General features: G+C 36.2%; 1 protein-coding gene and 1 long non-coding RNA gene across 7 annotated transcripts in view; one reads left to right on the top strand and one right to left on the bottom strand.

The window, feature by feature from the left end:
- Nucleotides 1-23,491, top strand: part of Spidr (scaffold protein involved in DNA repair) — a 391,802-nt gene that overhangs the window by 215,485 nt on the left and 152,826 nt on the right. The gene's annotated exons all lie outside the window — the stretch shown is intronic.
- Nucleotides 1,456-21,585, bottom strand: LOC114090582 (uncharacterized). 4 transcript variants are annotated; one of them, XR_003582384.2, is made up of 5 exons: nt 19,248-21,585; nt 18,768-18,882; nt 11,929-12,058; nt 8,865-8,929; nt 1,456-3,312 (listed from the first exon to the last, which is right to left on the bottom strand). It is a non-coding gene; the product is annotated as an uncharacterized lncRNA (long non-coding RNA). The 4 variants fall into 4 exon arrangements; XR_011704698.1 differs by having other exon boundaries at nt 18,768-19,415; nt 20,400-21,585; XR_003582383.2 differs by having other exon boundaries at nt 18,768-21,585.

Raw genomic sequence — 23,491 nt, 5'->3', positions numbered from 1 at the left:
TTGTCCTCTGAGGCAATAAAATGATTAATGTTCCTGTGGACTGGGTGAAGGCACAAGTCTGGAATTAGCTAAAAGTATCCTGCTGCCCTGCTAGGTGAAAACAAGTAGCTTTCTGCTCTGTCTGCTTATTAGAATAGGAAAAAACACATTGTTTGTCAAATCAATAGCTGCACACCAGATAAAGAGATGTGTTGATTTGCTCTGGTGGAAACCACATCTGGATCAGCAGTTGCTATTGGAGATGCATACTGATTAAGTTTGTGGTAAACCACTGTCATTCTCAAAGACCTTAACATTTTTTGCATAGACCTAACACACAAAAACTCTAGATAGGGCAGAGGGGTGGGAGGGAAAGGGAGGGGGAAGGGAGTTATTAGCAAGGACGGTGGAATGTGATGGACATCATTATCCAAAATACATGTATGAAGACAAGAATTGGTGTCAACATACTTTATATATAACCAGAGACTAAAAAAAAAAAAAAAAAAACTGTGCTGTATAAGAAGAATTGCAATGCATTCAGCTGTCATTTATTTTTTTTAATCAATTAAAAATTTTTTTTAAAAAGAAATGTTATAGGTGTCACTCATACCTTTCAAATCTCCATGATGGCATTAATCTTTGTGCTTACTGCAAAAGAAGCAGCATTGTCATTTGGCAGAGAAGTTCAAAGCTTCTCTCTTCAGTTCATCTATTCATAATAATCCATATCACAGTAGTCCCCCATTACTCAAAGTTTTGCTTTCCACAATTATAGATACCTTAAGTCAACTGCAGTCCAAAAATATTATGTGAAAAATTCCAGAAATAAACACTTTGTAAGTTGGGAAGTGGGGGAAAATTTTGTTTTGTTTTGGGTTGTTTTTGTTTGTTTGTTTGTTTGTTTGATACCAGGGAGTTAACCCAGGGGGCACTTAACCACTGAGGCACATTCCCCAATCCTTTTTTATTTCTTATTTTGAGACAGGGTCTCCTGAGTTGATCATAGTGTCCCACAGTTGTTGAGTTCTGCTTTGAACTTGCGATCCTCCTGCCTCAGCCTCCCAAGCCTCTGGGATTATAGGTGTGCATCACTGTGCCCAGCAAGACTTCATAAGTTTTAAATTGTATATAATTCTGAATACCGTGATGAAATCTAGTGTAATTCTACCTGAAGCCAGGAAGCATCACCTTTATTCAGCATATCCACAATTATACACTACCTGCCCATTAGTCACTTAGCCTTTTCAGTTATCAGTTCAACTGTGGTAGTGTAGTGTTTTTATTCACATAACCCTTATTCTACTTAGTAATGGCCTCAAAGTGCCAGAGTTGTAGTGCTGTCAATTTGGATGTAAAAAGAGAAGCTATGATGAAAATTCTTGACTTATTAAAAGAAAACCAAAAATTGAGGTTGCTGAGATCTGCAATACAATAAGATACTGAGAGAAAGAGAGAGAAATCACATTCACATAATTTTTATTACAGCATAAACTTTTATTAGTCATTATTATTAATCTCTTACTGTGCCTAATTTATAAATTAAACTTTCTCATGGTTATTTAAATATAGGGAAAGCCAGATAGGTTTCAATACTAGAAGTTTTGAAATATATCCCCACAGTTAAGGGAGGACTACTGTACATGAGTCCAGGCACAAATGTGGAAATTCTGTCTATTTGTGAGTATGTATTCCATGTGTAAACTCAGGTTCTAGACAGGTAAGACTCCATTTGTGTTTGACACTCATGAAGCCTTCCACTTAACCGACAGGATGCCCAGGTATCCCTTGAGGATTAGCATCAGTTCAGGTACAACATCTAACAAATCCTGAGAGCTTTGGTTATTTCCATTTCTCCTCCAAAGTAGCTGTATATCCATTGGGAAAGGGCAGAATGGCAATTTTAAGTTACATGACGAGATTATTGAATACTCTTTCCTTAAAGGACCCAACCTCTCTCCTTTAGTTAGAGTCTGTAGACCTCCAACTGACTCAGCTAGGCCAAGAAGAGGGACTGTTGGTACAGTCATGCTGGATCACATCAGGCCTCTGTCACTTGACTGACAGCTCAGACCAGAGTTTCCAATGCTTCTCAGCTATTCTGGTTCTAGGAACCCCCTCATTAACTGTCTATCACCAAATATCCCTATAACTTAAACCATTACTTTGGTCTTCTTGCTTATTATGTTCATCATGCATTATTTGCCTCCAGATACTTACTCTGTAGCCTCAACTGTTCCTGACCCTCATGAAAGTCAGGAAGCCCTGAGGCAGCATCTGCAATGCTGACTTTCCTGTCTGTGACCGCATGGGGTACAGCTAGGAGGTGGGTATGCAGGAGACATTATAAATATCCCTAAGTCTGTATTTTTTCAGAATGATTTGGCATCTAGGCCTTTTGATATTTGTTCTATGCAGAAGGTAGAAACTCGGTTACCTTTAGGGCCTAGGAGAATGCCATTTACAGGTGCATATTTTGACAACTGTGATGAAATTTCCAGTTATATACTTCAGGTATCTTTACCTAGTAACATGTTACAACACCCACCAAACAGAGAAGTCAAATAACATCTGAGTACTTTAATATCTTATAACCTTGTGATATAGTTAGAACAAGATTCTTAATAGTTTCATTATTAATCTAAGAAATATAAATCACAATCTTGACAAAATGTTATATGCCAACCATATGTGCAATTTTCTATGTGCAGTATGTCTCATTATTAAAAATGAACCAACTGCTTTCTTAGTGTTTCTAAAGCATCCCTGAATGGGATTTTTGTCTTCCTCCCAAGAAGGGTTTGGAGACAGGGCTTCTAGGTGGTTTACTAGAGGAAGGCCTGGTGATTGAAGCCCAAACTCTTCTGTTGTTCATCTCAGTCTACACTCTGATGCCTAAGATAAATGGACATCTGAAGATTGCTACTTACTTATTTTTCCCTTTTTTCCACCCACAAAAACAAACAAACAAAAAATAGTTGTGAAGATTAACAGTAATGTCTCTTAGAAAGCCAGCTCTTTTTGTTCCTATTCTTTCTCCCTCTCTGGCTTTCTCTCTTGTCTTCCCTCCATCCGTCCACCCACCACCTTCCCACTGCATTCACAAGATACTGTCCATTTTTAAAGTACAATATGAAGGAGTTCTTAGTATGATTTAGTGCAGGCCCAGCTGCTATCTCTTCTAGGGGTTTTGCTGGAGGCCAGAGCTTCCCGACAGCCCTGACTGTGGAGAGGTGGAATGTGGCCCTGACGTCAGGGCCGCTCCTGGGAATGTTTTGCATTCCTCTTCCTGGCAGTGGTCAGGTGGCTTCCAGCAAGAATGAAGGACAACAGCTTCCAGAGAAGAAAAAAAAAAGAGGAGGAAAAGAACAGTTTATAATCAAAGTATTGTGGGGGAGGTACTTTTATTCTCAGCCAAAATTGAAATTAGAACCAGATGTCTTACATTTTGATGCTGCACAAACGCTAAATACATTTATTAATGACTGTAATAGCTGAGCTGTTTGGCTTTTCACTGAACTTAAATCTTGAAACTCTCTTTAAGAAGTAGGGAAATTTTAACTGTGAAAGCAGCTTTCTAAATATAAAAGCAGGAACCCTGATGAGTGACCCTATAGTTAATCTAGAGACTGTTTTAAGGTTTGTTAAACTTCTGAAAAGTCAACTTCTGGAGCAAAAAATCTCTGTGATCCATTAGGGTATTTTTTGCCAATTGCTGTGGTACATGCCCATGACAGCTACTCAGATGCTGAGGCAGGAGATAGCAAGTTGGATGCCAGCCTTGGCAACTTAGCAAGACCCTATCTCAAAAATAAATAAATAATTTTAAAATAAAATTACAAAGGGCTATGGAGTAGCTCAGTATTAGAGGTCTTGCATTTAATCCCTAGTACGGGGTGGGGGGGTGGGGGGGGAATAGTATTTTGTGCTATTCAAATAAATTCAAGCCATTCTTTGAAAAGAGGCAAGTTCTATTTTAGCCTTTGTTACTGTTTTTTCCTCAAATATTTGCATTTCCAATGTTATTACTTCCCATTATATTACTGTTCGAACCAGATATTCAAAACAAAACTTACCAAATTCTTAATATAACAAACATATCTGAGGGTGCCAGAGCTATATAATGTGTGCAACAGATAAATGGAAAGGTAAACTTGTATTTTTCTCCTACCCACTGATGTACCTTTGTTCAAATTCATTATACTGATTTAGCTAATCCTGATCGTGTATCTACATTTTAAAATAAAATAATCTTTAAAATCAGTGCCTTTCATTAGTTTCTCATTTGTTTTGATATAACAGCAGTTATACTAACAAGAGTTCTCCAGTTTAGGTGAAATCTATTTGAATACTTCCTGTTGTACATTAAAATGGAAAGCTGGCTTCCTGTTTCAGATCATGTTGCTGGTAAGGAATTTCCAGAAATGTGGAGAAGTGCTGACTCATAGTATACAGTGGACTAATCCAGCAAAAGTAGGGATTGAAGGGGTTTTTTGAGCTCTTGGCTGAAGCAAGCAAAATATGTGAATATAATGTTCTTTTTTCTTTTTTAGAGGAAGGAGTGACTGTTGCTTGGGGATGGGATCCTTGCTAATACCTTTAAGATGACTAAAAGTTCTTAGGTTAGGTGTGTGTCTAAGTGTATTTTTCTATAGTCTATTATTAGAATTTGGAAAACAGGTTGTTTTTTTCTGGAGTCACTAACTGTTGTCTTTTGCCACTTGCCCCACAGGTGAACCACATGGCTCTTTAGGCTACAGTATTGACTAACAGTGGGATCTAGAATATGTCAGTCACATTAACCCTTACATGCAGGGGTTGGTCCAGAAAAAACTCCTGGTATTGCAACTTTTATGTTTATTATTAGAAGTCTTTGGGCTGGGGTTGTGGCTCAGCAGTAGAGCGCTCGCCTAGCATGTGTGAGGCCCTGGGTTCGATCAGCAACACCACATAAAAATAAATAAAGATATTGTGTCCAACTAAAAAATAAATATTAAAAAAAGAAGTCTCTGAATTGAATAACAGTTTACTAAAAACTTTATATATTAGCTGGCCAGAATTGAGGGGGGTGGAACAGAGATTTGTTACCTGGCTCTGTCCTGTATGTTTTATATTTATTTGTTCAATTGTCTGAACCTAACTACTGATTAAGATTTCTTTGTCATTCAACATATTCATCAGCTCCACAAACACTACTAAATAATTTTTTGTACCAGTGCTGAGGATGCAAAGAAAGGGATGGTGTGCTCCTTGTTCACTGTTGTCAGGGAGGGATGTGAGTACAAAAATACACATAGAGTTGCTTGACCCAAAATTTAAGGAGGGTGTGCTCAAATCTATGCTGAAGTCTGGGGGAGTGGTTTCTTTTGATGTGATTCTAAGCTGCCAACTGAAAGTAGTTTGAGAGACACAAAATAAAAACACAATCTAGTGAGTGAGATAAGGAAAACATATATGTGACAGATATAAACTTCTTAAAAGGAAAAATTGGAAATATAAACAGCATACTGTAAATTATATTCATATCATGCTTTGAGACACCCAAAACAGCATGCCAGTTTCACTGGCAGTGATGACTACTTTCAAAGAAGTCATCACATCCTTCTGTTTCTGAGGTCTATCTTTCTCATAGACTGCTGAAAAACTTTAATGGTTATGTGTTAACCACAAGGAATAACAGAATCATAGAACACTCTTTTAAAAATTGTTTCTTAAAATATTGGTAAAAAGAAGAGCACATGGTATTTGAACAGAGGCCCCATAGGGAGAGGGGTAGCACACAGTGTTATAGAAGCTTAACCTGCATATTTGACACCCAGTAGCTGTAAGCTTCAATTCTCATTTGCTCCTTGACAATAAGCTTGTCACTTAACTTTTATATCTACCAGTTTCCTCTGCTAAAAGGTGAAAAATTAGATTAGCATTTGATTTATTTCCAACTCTGGCTATTGTGAATAATGTTGCTATGTACATAGGTGTACAAGTAGCTATTTAGTCCCGGCTTTCAGTTATATGTATGTATGTATATATGGGAGTGGAATTGCTAGATTAAATGGTGATTCTGTTGAACTTCTTAAAGAACAACCATATTGTTTTTCATAGAAGCTATATCTTTACCTCCTCACCACATACACACACACACACACAAAAAAAAAACATCTGTATTGCTGGGTATCAAATCCATGGACTTGTATATGGTAGGCAAGTGCTCTCCTACTGAACTATATCCCCAGCAGCGTAGTTACAGCTTACATTTCCACCAGCGATGTAAGAGAGTTTAAGTTTCTCTAAATTCTCACAAACACTTGTTATTTTTCATGTTTTTAATAATTGTTATTGTAATACATCAACATGAAGTGGTATTTCATTTAATAAATCTTGATGTTGCACACATGATACACTTTTTTTTTTTTTCAAGAGAAGATTGCACACCCAGGGGCATTTTGAGACAGGGTCTTGCTAAGTTGTCTAGGACCTCACATAAGTTATTAAGACTGGCCTCAAACCTGTGATCCTCCTACATCAGCCTCCCAAGTCCCTGAGATTACAAGCATGCACCACCATATCCAGTCAGGACACACTTTTAAATTCTGAAATACCCCAGTAAAAAATTTAGTCACTGTTACCTACAAAATGAAAATCAGCAACAAAATGCAAAGTTCCTCATCAGTATTTCTCTACTTTGATACTAGCCCTCCCTTTCCCACACATACCCATTGCTTACTGGAATGTGTATATCCTTGACCACAGGCCCCTGTAGGGGCTGCTCTCAGTGCATAGAGGGCAGTAGGCTTTTCTTAAATGTTTCCTTTATCATAAAATATATTCTTATGCATCATACAATCTTGTTTCTTCCCTATATGTTCTGTTTCTTATGTTGATAGCTATTCTTTTACATTCTTCTCTTTTTAGCTAAATTTTCTAGAGTGTGAGCTTTTACTTTGTTCTTTTAAGGAATTAAAAACATTTTAAATAATTATAGACTATTCAATGAATATTCAGAGATAGACTCTACATGAAAAAGTTATCAGTAGCGCTTCATGGGTACTTGGGTCTGACAGGTAGCCAGCAGCTTTGTTAGTTCCAGTTTTATCCCAGCCTGGACATGCAGGCCTACTACAAGTTTAGATGAAGTTCTTATAGCATTCTCCTTGCTAGATTCAGGAACTTATAATAGCAATTCAACTATAGAACCTAGTGTTCCATCTGGTTGACTGGACATTCTCTTGTTAGTAATCATTTTTTTCTTAGACATCTCCAAATTATCTTTAGTAGCAGAGTACAAATGTTTAACATTTCCTTTTTTGAAAAAATATTTTTCATGTTTTATGATATTTTTCTGTCTATTCAGACAAGATGTTCTGATGGTTTCATTGTGTATTCAGATACTGTGCCTGATGTGGTAGGAAGCATACAGTCAATGACAGTCACTCTCTGGAACTGAGATGATAGTGCATTTTATTATCACATCTTATGTTATTTTTTAAGTCTGTGTTAGCAAGGTGAAGAGATGTGAATAATTCATAAAACCTTTGACATCTAAGCTTTAAGATTCCATCAAAGAACTATAGGTTGGAATTATTTTAGTAATTGGAAATGCATGATCAAGAATACGAAAGGGGGTCAATGGTAGACCGCTTGCCTAGCATGCGTGAGGCTAGGTTCAATCCCCAGCACCACATAAAAATAAACAAATAAAGGTATTGTGTCCATCTACAACTAAAAAAAAAATTTTTTTTTTAAAGAAGAAGAATATGACAGAATTGGCTGTTCTCTGACCTGGCTATACATTCTTATAAGCTATATAGCAAAGTTTGGGCAGGGGGGCACTTTTATCATTCTGAAAGGAAACTGACAAAATATGCAAGATTACAAATATGCATTTGCATTCACAATTGTAAGAAATAAGCCTCACCCTAATTTAATACCCTGGCATCTTATGTGTATGAATAACTTACAAGTAAGTCAGCTTGATTTGGTACATGATCTTTAAAAAAATTACAAACAAGGCACATAAAAAATAACTGAATTAGTCCATAAGCACAGAATCTAACAGATTTTAAAATACTCCCTCTTGCCATTATATCAGATTTTTGCACCAATAAATATAACACAAATTTATCCTGAGTCATATGGGAAAAAGGAGGGTTAGCTACTAAGGATTTTATAATCTGAACTTACTATAAATAAAATACTCTTGTTGCAAGAACTTTGAATAGGGAGTATCTATTACTTGGTTCCTGGTTAGTTATTTTTGTTTCTCAATTTTTCTGAAAAATTCTAAAAAGGAATTTTAGCAATATGCCTCTTTTAATGTGGGGAGACATTTTTTAATAAGTATTATTTCACATTCATATATTGATCAACTAGCTTGTAATGATCCCCTGGCTCATTAATAATTTGGCATTTGTGAGCCCCACAGATGGCAGGAACCTGTTCTGTTCATCATTTTGCTTCTTACTGAAATTGGTATACATTCTGAATGTTTCCTTGATATAAGTTAAACAAAACTTGAATTGTTGCATTTTATGCTTGTATCAGGAAAGCTCCAAGAAATCTGACTAAAGACTATTTTGTTTGTTCTTTTTAACATTTAGCTTAAAAATCTTGAATTTTCTCTCTTAGTCCCTTAGCCAATTCCCACCCCACCCAATCTGACCTTTGGCAGCCCAATACAATGTTGGCATGAAAATTCCTATCTTACTTCTTTTAAAAAGAAGCTATACATATTTAATGCTTTGTGGGGGCTAATTCTTTTTTAATTATTTAATTTTTATTTTTTTAATTGATACATAAAAAACACTAAAATTGTACATTTTAATAGGGTACCATGTAATGTTCCATACGTGTATACACTGAAGATGTGTAAATCAAGTTAAACATACTTATCTCCTCAAACATTCATCATTTCTTCATGGTGAAGACTTCCAAAACCCTTTCTTCTAACTTTCTGAAACACACAGAACTTTATTTTTTATCTATAGTCACCATACTGTATAGTAATACATCAGAACTTCTTGTTCCTATGTATAACTTAGCATCCATGGATCATCCTTTTCCCATTCCTCCCTGCCCCTACTCTCCTCGGTCCCTGGTAACCACCATTCTATTCTCAACATCTAGGAGATTAACTTTTTTAGATGCCATGAATGAGATCATGCAGTACTTATCTTTATGTGCCTGGCTTACTTCACTTAACCTAATACTCTCTAATTCTATCTATATTGCTGCAAATGATTGGATTTCATTCTTTTTATGGCTGAATAGTATTCTGTCATGTGTATGTACCACATTTTCTTTAATCCGTTCATTTTCCTTCCTTCCTTCTACCCTTCCTTCCTTCCTTCTACCCTTCCTTCCTTCCCTCTCCCTCCCTCCCTCCCTCCCTCCCTTCCTTCCTTCCTTCCTTCCTTCCTTCCTTCCTTCCTTCCTTCCTTCCAGTTGAACCCAAGGGCACTTAACCACTGAGCCACATCTCCAGCCTTTTTTATTTTTCATTTTGAGACAGGATCTCCCTAAGATGCTGAGGCTGGCTTTGAACTTGTGATTGTCCTGCTTCAGCCTCCCAAGATTTTGGGACTGCAGACATGCACCACCATGCCTGGTTTCTGTTCATTATGTGATGGACACTTAGGTACTTTGCATTTCTTGGCAACTGTGAATCAAATACTGCAATGAACAGGAGAGTACAGATATCTCTTTGACAAACTGATTTCACTTTATTTGGGTTTAAATCCAGTGGCAGCATTGCTAGATCACATAGGAGTTCTATTTTAAATTGTTTGAATAACCTCTATAACTATGTTCTCTAATGGCTGGTTTAGGGCTATTTCTTTTCATTCTTAACATACATGTAAAGGAGGCATTATTGTAAATTTGCAGATGGTTTCCTAAATTTCCCACCAGTTCACACTGAGTTATACAAAACTGAGTTTTATGACCACAGAGTTATATGACACTGGACATGACTTCAGAAGAAAGGCCATTTTTGTCTTAGACTTGCTCTAGTGTTTAGCATACTGTAAACTAGGAATGCCAAGTTTTCTTGAGTTGTTGATGACCCTGTGAAAATTTGAACAAACTGGATGGGGCTCAAAGAATTTTCCCAAGACAGTTACAACTAATTCTGCCTTTAATATTAATGGAATGTAGGTGAGCAAAACTAAATAAATAATTAGTTACTTTTCATCAGGGGAAAAATAAAATAAAAAGAATTTTCCCAGGACATGGCTGTCAAAATTGCCAAAATATCTTACTACACCATACAGCTTCTATATAAGTATATACATGGCCTCGCTCAGAAGTAAAATAAGGAAGATACATGTAGCATTTTAAGAATGGATATTGGATCCAAGTCATGTGACAATGGGGAGATTCCTAAGTGTGAAATGTCAGAGCTGAAGCAGACTGGATAGAATCCATTTATGTCTTGGAAGCATGATTTCTTTCTAAGGGGCTTTCTCCAAGGAAAATTTGAGGATAATGTTAGTTTTATCATAGAGATTTAATTGGAGGGGCTTTGACTAATAAACTGGCAATAACCATGTTTCACATTCATTCTTTTCTTAAGCACAAATAATTAAAACCAGAAATCTCTGTCTTGGATATTATGGACCATGTGTGTCTCTAAATGAAGAAAACACAGAACCTATGAGAAGGATACCAAAAACAATACCCAGATGTTGTTGTGGTTGTCTGTTCTAATGGAGGAGATCCATTTTGCCTTGAGAAGCATTCCAGTTAGTTTTTGTAGATGGAAATCTAATCAGCAAGATAGGGAAGCATTTTATGTTAATGAAGGATGTTTCTAGTTTGTAGGAAGTCATGGGCAAGAGAAAAAGAATTGTAGGTGCAAAGTATCATCCTGTTCCCACTAGCTTTTCCATGGAGCATGTGCTTTGATTCTCTGGTTTGTGCAGCATCTGTAATATGTGACTGTATTTGCCCACATGTGTTTTTCCTTACATATTTCCTATCCCCAAATTTGGGAAGAAAATAACTTAAGTTTTATTTATTTTCTCCATTTAGTTGTCAGCAGCAGGAAGGGCCTGCTGAAGGCTTGGTCAGAGTCAGCCTAGAAATGCAAAGGGCCTATGAACTAAAGGGAAAGAGGAAGTTTTCATGTCCTAGCTATCCAAGTGACCCTAGACTAATAATTCCCTGACTTCCCTGCAGCAGAGGTTGATTGCAGTACAAATACATTCATATTTTTTAAAAAATCACAAAATATTACTATGTTTTGTATGCTCAATACTCTGTAGCTTTGCTCATTTAGCTGAATTTTTTAAATGTGGTTTTAAAACCTATCTTCTTATTTTTAATCATTATTTAATCCTAAAAAGTGTTTTATTTAATTGAGTGCTCTTGGTTTTGGACAGATTTTTTTTTCCCCCTTCAGGTGGTATAGTCTCTTTCTGAGAAATCTCTTTATTATGCATTATTTGTGATATCTACAAATATCTGATGATGTTTCTGCTGCATTGTTTTGCAAGCAACATTTTAAAATAAAGATTTAAATTTTTAAGCAAGATTTTTGTGTGTGTGTGGAATTTGAACTTTAATACTGCTCTTGTGTGTTTTTACCTAAAACCCATGGAGTTTTGACTCTATCCAAATTGAGAAGACTGAGGCATAGCACAAAGCGAGTCTCTAGTGGGAATTGTGCTCACAAAGGTCAGTTCTGGCTAAATATGGATCAGTGTGGACCCAGCTTGAGAGAAAGATATTTTTACGTGTTCAGGGAGGTTTGAAGACTGTGTGTGCTTTGGAGAGAAAGGGCAACTGACTCCAGAGGATAAAAAGGTATAACTTAAAACTTGAGCATTTTACAAATCCCACAGTCCAGCTGGGGACAAGTTGTCTACAGGTTAACTGATGCAGTAACCATCTTTTTTTCCTCACTATCTTCAGTGTTAGTCTGTGTCCATACTGTTTGGTGGTATAGCTCACCAAGTCTTGTTGTATCCACAGTCTTCACTCTTCTCTTTGTTACATAGTGTTATGCAGCCTATGGGTGCCTCTCAGATTTTTCTTTTAATACTAAATCAGCATGATCAGGCCTCAGTCTTCACAAAAAGTGCTAGAAAAAACAGAAATGTGATATGTACCATTATATAAAACCTAGTTTCTCTGGTGACAAAATTTTAGTTTTTGAGCACTGGTTGTGAAGAGCCCCTCTCTTTTCTTATATTGGGAGAAAATAAGGCAGCATTATCTACAGACCCCATTAATGGACACTGTGAAGCTGAATATCCTGAAGTGTCAGGCACAGGTGCACGGTATTCGTTCAAATCACAATTTCAAACTCCTAGAACCAAAAGTTATTTTAGGAATGAATTTATTTGAATTGATACCTGAATCATATTACCAGGTAAATATGAATTTCAGATAAACTATGAGGCATATACTACAAAAAATCATACATTGTTTATTCTGAATTTACATTTAACTGGGAATCTTGTATTTTATTTGGTAAATCTGGCAATTCTATACCTAAAGCTAGATTATGTTAAATATTATAAATTCATATTAATATTGTGTAGATTAGAAATATTCTCCCTTTTGTCATAACGTAAACCTTTCAGTTTAGGAAGCCTGTACTTCATCATTTTTTCTATACTCTCCCCTCATATATATCGAGATTAAGATGTTTCTAACTGGCATTTGTCTCACTGTTTCATGGGCCTGACCATAATCCCTCTGCACTTTTGTAATCATAGCACCATTTTGGTAATGCCAGCGATAGATGGCAGGTGAAGGTCCTGACCTCTCCTGACTAGACCTTGTGGAACTATATGCCTTTGGGCCCTCAGTGTTTGTTGTTTATGTTCTTCCTCGAGGCCATGTGACAGTTTGGCCAGCTAGAGGCACAACAGTCATGGAAACCTCCTAGCACAGTTCAAGAGGTGCTTAGGCCAAAGTATGTGTGTCCTAATTCTCTCAGGATATCAAAGCATTTTCATACTAATTATTCAAATGACCCAGAGGCAAGAGGGGAGTTGAAAGCACATGATGTCAGAAAGCTCAGAGGTTGGAAGGGAAATGAAGTGGGAGAAGTAATTATTGCTACCTTCTAAGACCTTAACAATCAGTAACCAAAGGAGAAAGAGCAGAGCTAACAACAATCTCTACAAAGAGAGCTGCTTATAGGAATTCACACATTTCCTGCAAAAGTAATTCTAATATCACTTGAGCAAAATTTAGTCTTTTGTGGGGACCTTTTCAAAAGGAAAGTCTAATTTCCAAAGAACTTCATGAAAAGTGTAAATAAAGGCCACACTGTGAATTGTGGATGACACACCCTGTTTTGAATTGGATTTCCTGCTAGTTCTGATTGGAGGCATTCTTCCCGGACTAGGGTGAACTCAGTTCCAGTGTTTGCTTGTAAAACTGAATCCAGTCATTGTATTTGCAGTTTGGCTTCCTGCCTACTGTTAAAGTACAGAGCAAACTTAAGCTAGTTAACTCCCTATGATTCTGTGTTCTCCATAAAGAGGGAAAGGAGAGGGGAAAACCCAAGGGGTGATTGGGTTCATTTACATACTGTGCCAGAGGGCAGCTGCTGGCTGCCATGTCATCACATAACTCTGTGGAGAATCCTGATATTCCATTTACCAGAATAAGAGACAGTCTGAGGAAAAAAAAGAAGAAAAGACAGGCTCTCTTGTATAGTTCTAGCCTTGCCCTCATCAACTGAATAACCTACTTCTGTTTTATTAACTAACATAGATGAAAATATATAAGATTTTCTATTCTTCCCTCTCTCCAAAATGTTGTGTATGAAGAAAGAACTTCTGTAAAAACAGGTCACAGGGAGGGACGTGAGTGATACTGCTCACTGGTGGACCTGACTGCTCACTGAGTTACCCTGAAGGGAACACCATATCATGGACACAGTTCACTGGATATATGGGGAAGATCTGGGGGCTCACCCATTCTCCCTAGAGTCATAGAAAATATGATGAAGCCTATAGTGTAACTCCAGCAGCTCTATTAAGATATCTGGCAGAACTTGACAAGAGTGTGGATTTGAAGAAATTGTGATTTCACTAAATGTGAATGAATCTAGAAGCAAACAATGTCATCAGTCTGCATGCCATTAGGAGCAATACACTGGGAGTCATTCCCTGGAACTAAACTTAGAGCCTCTGAATTTGGGAGAGGGACAGAAAGGAGGAATGGTCAGTTCTGAGCTGTTCCTAGGATCCACTTCCTCCCACTGAAGTAATGCCATATAGTACTGAAATAACAAATGTTGAAATGTTGCAAGAGACTTGGGGTCACCCATGGCACTGGCTGACATCGCAGCATATGCATCTCTTGCTGATCTCATGCGGTTATTTAATTCTGGTTTGTCCTATTGGATTAGAGCCACATTAATTTTTCTTCAGATTTGGTTTTATATAATTTAAATAAATATGGATATTTAATAAATATCAGTAAATTTTGAGTTTACTATTAACAAGAAGTTGAGTCCTGCTCCCTTGCTATTACTCTGCTAAAGGCTAAGAATAAAATCAAAAAATTTAAGACATGGATTTTAGTCACAGGGAGTCTTTTTCCCTTTTTTGACTAGAATCCTGTAAAACTACACTAATAACATAAAGTGGCAGACAATGAACACAAAGGAAAAAAATCAAGTTTGTTCTTGGGTGTTTTATGAAAATGGTACGTTTAACTGCCTGGTACACAGAGGAACCAAATATACAAAATTGAAGAAACAGATTAAAAATATTTCTAAAGCTAACCATGGAAGAGATGGTAGATCCTAAACATTCAGGAACTTTAACAAGACAGTTTTTAAAGAAGTCAAAATGAAGCAATCAAGAACAGGAATTCTGATTTCTAGTTACGAATCTGGCATTTACAGAGCTTGGAAGTCATCACTCCTCTCTTCCCAACAAGAAAAAAAAGCTGAGCATATTAAGAATAAATACTTCCTAGCTCCGTCAGAGAATTGAGGTCAGAGGACAAACCACTGCCCCCAAAATTGAATTGACAGGCAGATACAGAAAATCACAGCTTCCTGGAGCAAATTACCACGAGCAAAAATATCCTCTGAATCCAGTGTACAAAAACTTAAACTAATTGACAAAGTGCTGGGAGATTATGAACTGTGATGGCAGTTCTAATCTGTACATGCTTAGTTATTTCCTAAATCGGACATAAATCCAGGAACTGATTATGTAATGTTTGCTATATATATTTCTCATTTCTAAAAGCATGCTAAGCTGCATCATTGTTACCGAATTAAATTGTAAAGACAGAACCCAGTACCCATGATGTGGCTCAGCTTGTATAGGTAGATTCATCTCATTTCCAAACTGATATGCCTTTGGTGTCTTTGGAGATATGCAGAAAACTTGTCAGTTCCTTAATTGATTTAAAGAAGTCACTTCTGTACTTTGATGCTAATGTTGAAAAGAGCTATGCTGGGTGCATTTTTATATTGTAATTCTAATATTCTTTAAAGCAAAAATCTTTAACTTTGATACATTTTTTTAAATTTTTTTTAAGTTGTAGTTGGACACAATACCTTTATTTTATTTACTTTTTTATGTGGTGCTGAGGATCAAACCCAGGGCCTCACACGTAGGCGAGTGCTCTACCACTGAGCCACAACCCAGCCCTGATACAAATTTTTATACCACATAAAGACTGTGTCCTTAAGTTGGAGAAAAGAGCCTTTTAAACAAATGATGCTGGGAAAACCAGATAATCTATGTGTAGAAGAATGAAACTAGATCCCTATCTCTCACCCTTCATGATAGTTCACTTAAAATGGATCAAAGACCTGGGAATTAGACCAGAAAGTTTACAACTGCTAGAAGAAAACACCCCAACATATAGGCGCAGGAAACAACTCCCTCAGTAGGATGCAAAAAAAGCCCAGGAAATGATCACAAGAATTAATAAATGGATAGCATCCAATTAAAAAGCCTTTGTACAACAAAGGAAATAAAAGCATGAAGAGAGAACCTACAGAATAAGAAAATCTTTGCTAGCTCCTTTTTGGGGGGCAAGTGGGTTACTGGGAATTGAACTCAGGGGCACTTGACTACTAAGCCACATCCCCAGCCCTATTTTGTGTTTTTATTTAGAGACAGGGTCTCACTGAGTTGCTTAGTGCCTTTCTTTTGCTGAGGCTGGCTTTGCACTCTTGATCCTCCTGTCTCAACCTCCTGAGCTGCTGGGATTACAGGTGTATGCCTTTTGCTAGCTATTCTTAAAACAGGAGATTAATATCCAGAATATATAAAGCACTTAACACCGAAAATCCAGATAACTCAGTCAATAAATGGGCAAATGAACTAAACAGAGACTTCTCAGGAGAAGAAATACAAATGGCCAACAAAAAATGTTTAATATCTTTAGCAGTCAGGGAAATGCAAATCAAATCTACACTGAGATTTCAATCAGTTAGAATGGCAGCTATCAAGAATACAAATGATAATAAGTGCTGGAAAGGATGTGGGGAAAAGGAACCCTTATATACTTGGGTGGGATTATAAATTAGTACAGCCACTATGGAAATCAGTATGGAGGTTTCTCAAAATATAAGGAATAGAAGCACTATATGACCCAGCTATATCATTTCTCATTATTTATCTTAAAGAATTAAAGTCAGCATACTATAACAATATGCATATTCATGTTTATAGCAGCACAATTCACAATAGCCAAACCATAAAGAAAATGTGGTTGGGGCTGTAGCTCAGTGACAGAGCGCTTGCCTTGCAAGTGTGAGGCAATGGGTTCGATCCCCAGCACCACATAAAAATAAATAAAGATATTGTGTCTATCTACAAATAAAAAAATGTTTAAAAAATAAAAACATGGCTTACATACACAATGGGGTTTTATTCAACCATAAAGAAGAATGAAATCATGTCATTTGTAGGAAAATGGGTGCAATTTGAGGAGCATTATGTTAAAGTGAAATAAGTCAAACTCAGAAAGTCAAGAGTTATATGTTTTTTCTCATGGGTGGAAGCTAGAGAGAAAAAAAAAAGAAAATGTGGGGAAAGATCTCATGAAAATAGAAGGAACACCAATAGAATTAGAGGAAGGGAAAAGTCTAGGTATAGGGCAATGAAACTGACTAACTGTATTGTTCTATTGAATGCATGTACAAATATGTACCAGCGAATCCCACTATTATTTATAATTATGATGCAAAAAAATATATAAAAAATGAAGAGTATATCTTGAGTGTAGCTCCAGTTGAATAGAAATTATTTTCCCCAATGAGGAAAATCCTTCAATGTGACGATTAAATGCCTTTCAGTAGTTAGTGGGCAATTTAAGGTTACACTCAGAATTTGTGCATGATGATTATTTCTACAAATCCAATTCTAGATAAATAGTAAACTTTACCATTTTTTAAACATAAGAAAAAGTCTGAATTCCAAATTATCTGTAGCAAGCCAGTGAAACATGCAGTGATATATCTTGTGCAGCAAGACTGTTATCTAGATTTTTAATAACCTTTGTAGTTGTTGGTGATGTGGTTTGTTTTAGTCTTTAAGGAGTGTTTGCTCTTATTTTTCTAATTTGTCACTAGTTCCTCTTGGAGTATTCCTTTAAACAATTAGCTGTGTATCACAAAAGGAAAAGATAAGAAATTTGAGTGTGCAAAGGGGTGGGGGGAAAGTAACTTTGCAGTTTGGGGAATAATAGCAATTTAGTACTGAACAAATTTGTTGCAGTGTTGCATTTAACTACCTATAAGTATATTCCAGTGTGTTGACTTTAGTTTTAGCTGTGTATTATATTTTTTAAAAGCAATTGTGCCCTGTCACTGTCTACCGTGCATATGTATATTCCATTGGAAGTAAGAGCTTTGCAGAGTCCACTTGACCAAATTGAAGAATGCAAGCCCATTCTCTTTTGTCAGCTCCAGGGTCCTTGTGAACCAGTCACCTGGTCACTAATGCCCCACTTCCCTTTCTGTAATATGTCTATGATAGCGTAAAGAAATAATTATATATTTGTCTAAAGAGAAATGGTACTGATAACTGTCTTTTCTTTCTTTTCCAGTTTTTTTTTTTTTAATACAGTAATAATTATTGAGTAGACAAGAGACTGAGGTATGGTTTGACCCAAGAGCTCCCAATACTTTTGGAGTAGGTTTAAATATGAAAAGAAGGGATAGCAGTACATGGTGCTGTGTTCCTGGGATCTTGTTTTCTTGCTTCCTATTTTGATGAAAATGAAGTAAAATAACTCGTGAATGAAAGATTCCTTTTGGTATGGTCTTGTGTCTTCCATGACCTGAATCCATTTTCTCTTTCAGATCAGGTTGACTTTATAAGCAGGAACTTTGATTGTTACTCTTACTTTTAAGTAACCTATGAACAAACACCTGCTGATAAGGAATAACATTTATATAATGTTATCTGGTTGATGCAAAAAGCTTGTTACCTTTGGGAAAAATAGACACAGATATTCTTAAGGTGGTAAAATTTCCTTGCTTATGTTGACCAGACAATTCTGATGAAACAGCAGATGAGCTTATCAAAAATGGTTGTTCTTATTGACAGAACTAAAGAACATTTCATAATTTTCCTTAATGTTAACTATCCTAGATTATGAGTGCAAATGTCAATGTGCAGCTTGACATTTGCCCAACTTCTGATAGGAATTACTGTTCTTTCACCTTATGGGATATTTTATAGTCTTGACTATCCTTTCCAACCATCCCTCTTCATGCATAGTATTTCTCTCCATTAGCTTTTCAGATTCTTGGGCCCAACCTCTTTTCTGGATACCCAAAGGGAATCACTTACCAGTTCCATCCTTGTTCCTTTGGAAGTCGAGCAACCAAGCACACTCTTTTTTTCCTCTCCTCCAAATTTCAGTTGTCCTTTTACATCTAGCCATTCCCTCAGGATACTCAGTTCCCTGAAAAACATTCTAGTTTCTGCTAAGAAGTTTGGACTGTATTGGCAGTTTGCCCAAATCTCCTGAGTTTGTTCAAGTACAAAATTCCATGAAGCCCAGTGCAATCGCTTTTGCATGTTACAGGAGAAATACATGTTCTTTATGGCCATCTGCCTGATGATGACTTTTTTCTTTCTACTTTTCTGAGTTATCTATATTAGCCATTCATGACTTTCAAAATCAGAAAATACTTCCTTTTTTTCTTACTATTGTCCCATCCTCCCTTTATTTGTATCTTAAGGTGACATAGCCATTCTTAAGTCTGCAGTGACTCCTACATTCTACCACTTCGAGAATTAATATCAGCCAAGTGTGGTGATACACACCTGGAATCCTTGCTACTTGGGAGGCTCAGGCAGGAAGATCACAAGTCCAAGGCTACCCTGGGCAACTTTGTGAGACCTTGTCTCAAAATAAAAAAGAACTAGCGTGTAATTCAGTGGTAGAGTACTTTCAAGCATGACTGCATGATTATCTGAATTCCATCTCCAGGACTGAAAAAGAGAAAAAGAATTAGTATTTTCCTCCAAAAAAATGAGCATTTCCCTTTAAATTGTCCCTTTGGGGCTCTTTGCTGTACCAAAAAACAAGTCAGTTTTTTTGTGACCTAAGAATACGCTTTCCAGGTGTTAGCTCAAACCCAGCTTCTCCATTCCTGGGCTTATCATCTTAGTAAACTAATATTTCAACCTCAGTTTCTTCAATTTTAAGCTTTTAATAATAATAATAGCACCTACTTTGTAAGGTATCCATGATGCTTTATTGAGCTATAGCAGCAACATGCCTAAGCAATGTGCCTGGCATGGAAAAGTAACTCAGTAGTCTTCGCTGTTATTTTAATGATAGCTCCATAGTGCATATGTTGAAATCAGACTCAGGTTACACAGTTAACTGTGCCTCCAGACTCACCTTGCTAAACTACTTGAAGAAGCAGCCTCTCTCCATGTGAGGGGTTTACATTCTGTTCTCACCCCCTTTAATTGCATTCAATCTTTAGTTTACACTTCTCTGCTGAGATTGGCTGCCCAGTAGTAAACTTCTAATCAACTAATTTTTCCATTGGCTTTTTCCAATTTGCATACTGTTTGCTTCCTTCACATCTTTGCCATTACTGACCTGGTTCCTTAACAGCCTGGCCACAGTCCTCACCCTACCCTTTCCCTTACTACTCTCTTGACCCTCACATGTTGCTTTCCTTCTATCCCCTGCCCTACTACTGTCTCTGTTTCCCTTTTTCCTCCCTCTTCCCTACTTCTCCTTTGGGTTCCTCACTCTATTTCCCTCCAGAGGATTCTTAATAACCCTCTCTTTCCATGGGTCTTTCATGCCATCTCTCCCAGTAGCTGTCCTTCTGCCCGTTGCATTTGTAAGGGTTTCTGTGGGTTAGTGTAGAAACCTTATAAACGATAACTGATTCATTATATTTATCATATGATGACATAAAGAAAGTCTGATGAGCTAGTTATGGCAGCACTTACCTGTAATACCAGTGACTCAGGAAGCTGAGGAAGGAGGATCACAAGTTCAAGGCCAACTGAGGCTACTTAGGAAGCAAAATAGCAAAATAATGCCTCAAAATTTAAAATAATAATAATAATAAAGGGCTAGGTATGTAGCTCAGTGGTAGAATGCCCCTATACTCAATCCTCAGTACTACAGAAAAAGTTACATAATAACATTGAGGAGGGGGATGCTGAAATTTATTTGTGAAATGTGATTACAACTGTGCAGTATTCAAAGAAAGAGGTAGAAAGATCACACCATTGTTCACTGCTTTCTGCCTAATGATTGTTTTCTCCTTTCTGCTTCTGATTTTTCCAGGTTTTATATAATGGTCATTTATTACTTTTATAACAACAACAAAAAAGTTAATTCTTGTCCTCTGTTCTTCTTTTATATAAATCTTGAAGTGATCACATCGCAGTAGATAATTTACCTAGTTACAAGTCTATCCCTTAGCATAATTTTCTTCTCTTTGCATTTGGCATTAAGAGGGTAGATTTCAGGCTGGGGTTGTAGTTCAGTGGTACTGCACTTGCCTGGTATGTGTGAGGCACAGGATTCGATTCTCAGCACCACATATAAATAAATAAAAGAAAGATCTATCAACAACTAAAAATTATTTTTTAAAAAAGAGGGTAGATTTCCCCATTCTTCTGAGTTGTATTTGTAACCATCTTTTTGATGTCATAATATACTATCTATTTAAAACAACACCTAATTTTAAATGACTTTTATGGATGTTGAAATTAATATTACCTGTATTACAGATGATGGGTAGGAGAGGTGGTGATTTCTGTTTTTAAGTCTGAGGACACCTAAGAACTTAGTTTCTGTAAGGGGTAAAATGGGCAGGGGGTGGAGGAGGTGCTTGGGAACAAAACTGACCAAATTATATTGTTATATTTTGTACATGTAGGAGAATGTAACAACAAATCCCAGTATTATGTATAAATAACATACCGATAAATATATATAAGGGAAAGAATGATGAAGGAAATGCTGTTTTTATTTTTGTTTACTTTTTAAAATTTTTTTTGTTTAGTTTTATATGGGCCCAATATCTTTCTTTATTTATTTTTATGTGGTGCTGAGGATTGAACCCAGTGCTTCAAACGTGCGAGGCAGGTGTTCTACTATTGAGCTACAGCCCCAGCCCTGTTGTTTACTTTTTGAAAGTGAAAATTAAAATCTTTGTTGTGACATTCTAGATATTTGGAAACATTTTCAATAAACTTAAGTATAATTATAAAGGATTTTATTTCTGATGAATATTATATGTCATAGATGAAACATACCTAATTATCCCACCATTTTAATACAGATTGAGAATCCCTAATCTGAAATCCCCCAAATCTGAAACTTTCTGAACACCACAGCAAGTAGACAATTCACAACTGACCTAATGTAGATACACTAAAAATAGTGTATAAAATTACCTCAAGCTATGTGTACAAAGTATATATAAAACATCAGAGTTTTTTTTATTCATACTTGGGACTCATCTCCAAGATAGGTCATTATGTATGTGCAAATATTCCAAAATTATAAAAAATACAAATTTAGAAACATTTCTGATCCAAAACATGTTGGATAAGAGATACTCAACCTCTACAACCAACATATACAACTATTTTGATATTTTTTTCATATTTTCTTTAGTTTGTACTCATTTGTATCCTTATTTTTCTAATTGTTGCAATTAAATTACCCTTGCTATTTTTCATGATCCATTGTTTTGGTTTGTGTTTTTGTTTTTTTGTTTGTTTGTTGTTTAACAAAAAAAAGTACTGGAGGTTGAACCCAGGGATATTCTACCACTGAGCTACATGCCCCCTCCTTTTTATTTTTTATTTTGAGACAGGGCCTGACTAAATTGCCTAAGCTGGCCTCAAACTTACTATCCTCCTTCCTCAGCCTCCTGGGACACTGGGATTACAGGTGTGCACCATTGTACCCAGCTACTTCATGCATTTTTACATGATGTTTTATTAAACATTTTGTGCATGATTTATTTAGTATTTTTGTACTATTTTATTACATATATAATATTTCTTCACATTGTTGTCCCATAAATTATTAAGGATTTTAGTATTAAAGGTTTAAAAAGGAAAAAGAGAATACAATATCAAAGGGGAAATATTTTTTTTCTCTTTGGCTAAAAATAATATAAAAAATATACTAGAAAATAGTTGTGGAATAGAATCTGTTATTTAGAATAAGATTTGGGGTTTTTTCCTTAAGCTTGAAGCTTTTTTGCCTCTCAACCTTAAACAATTTATTTTCTTTACTATCCAGATCTAGTCACAGATACAAATGTACTTCCTTGCATTTGGCCAATATGCAATTTTGAATGGGTAGCCATGGGACTTGGCATGGTGCTGCTTGCCTGTAATCCCAACAACTTGAGAGACTGAAGCAGGAGGAACACAATTTGAGGCCAACCTTGGCAAATTGAGATGCTGTCTGAAAAAAATTAAAGGGCTAGGCATGTAACTCAGCAGTAGAGCACTCCTGAGTTTAATAGAAGGGATTGTAAGCTCCAGCTGCTTACCTCTAGAGGTGATAGTCACCTGATACAAAAGAGTATCTTTTTTATCTTGGAATCTCTCCAATTAAAAAAAAATCCATAATTCTCTACCTAGAAACACTGTTAGGTATTTTTAAATGATTCTGCTTTTTATTTATTTTTTTCTTAAAAACGAGGTAAGAGACTTTAATAACCACTTTTTGTGGAAGAAATGTTCAAATTCTAAACCTCTCAACATTGAAACAAATTAGAGAAATAGAAAATAACATCAGATACAAAAAAATATTGATGAGGACATGAAACAAATTCTCATGAACTTGAGCAGGTATGTAAATTGCTGTATTCATTAGTGAAAACTGTTTATTTAATATATACGATACTCCTCACAAGCAGCATAGACCTATAGAAAGTACTATATTTGTGAACCATGATAGCATAAGGCTACAGCTATGTGGATCCATATAGTTGAAAATCTGGGTGCTAGGAGGAAAGAGAAGGTACTTTCAAAATGAAATAAATAATAAAGTTTGAGAGTAATTG

The sequence above is a fragment of the Marmota flaviventris genome, chromosome 15, assembly GCF_047511675.1.
Source record: "Marmota flaviventris isolate mMarFla1 chromosome 15, mMarFla1.hap1, whole genome shotgun sequence".
NCBI classification, from domain to species: Eukaryota; Metazoa; Chordata; class Mammalia; order Rodentia; family Sciuridae; genus Marmota; species Marmota flaviventris.
Note: the sequence above shows the minus strand (reverse complement) of the source record. Positions and strands in the feature narration are given on the sequence as shown.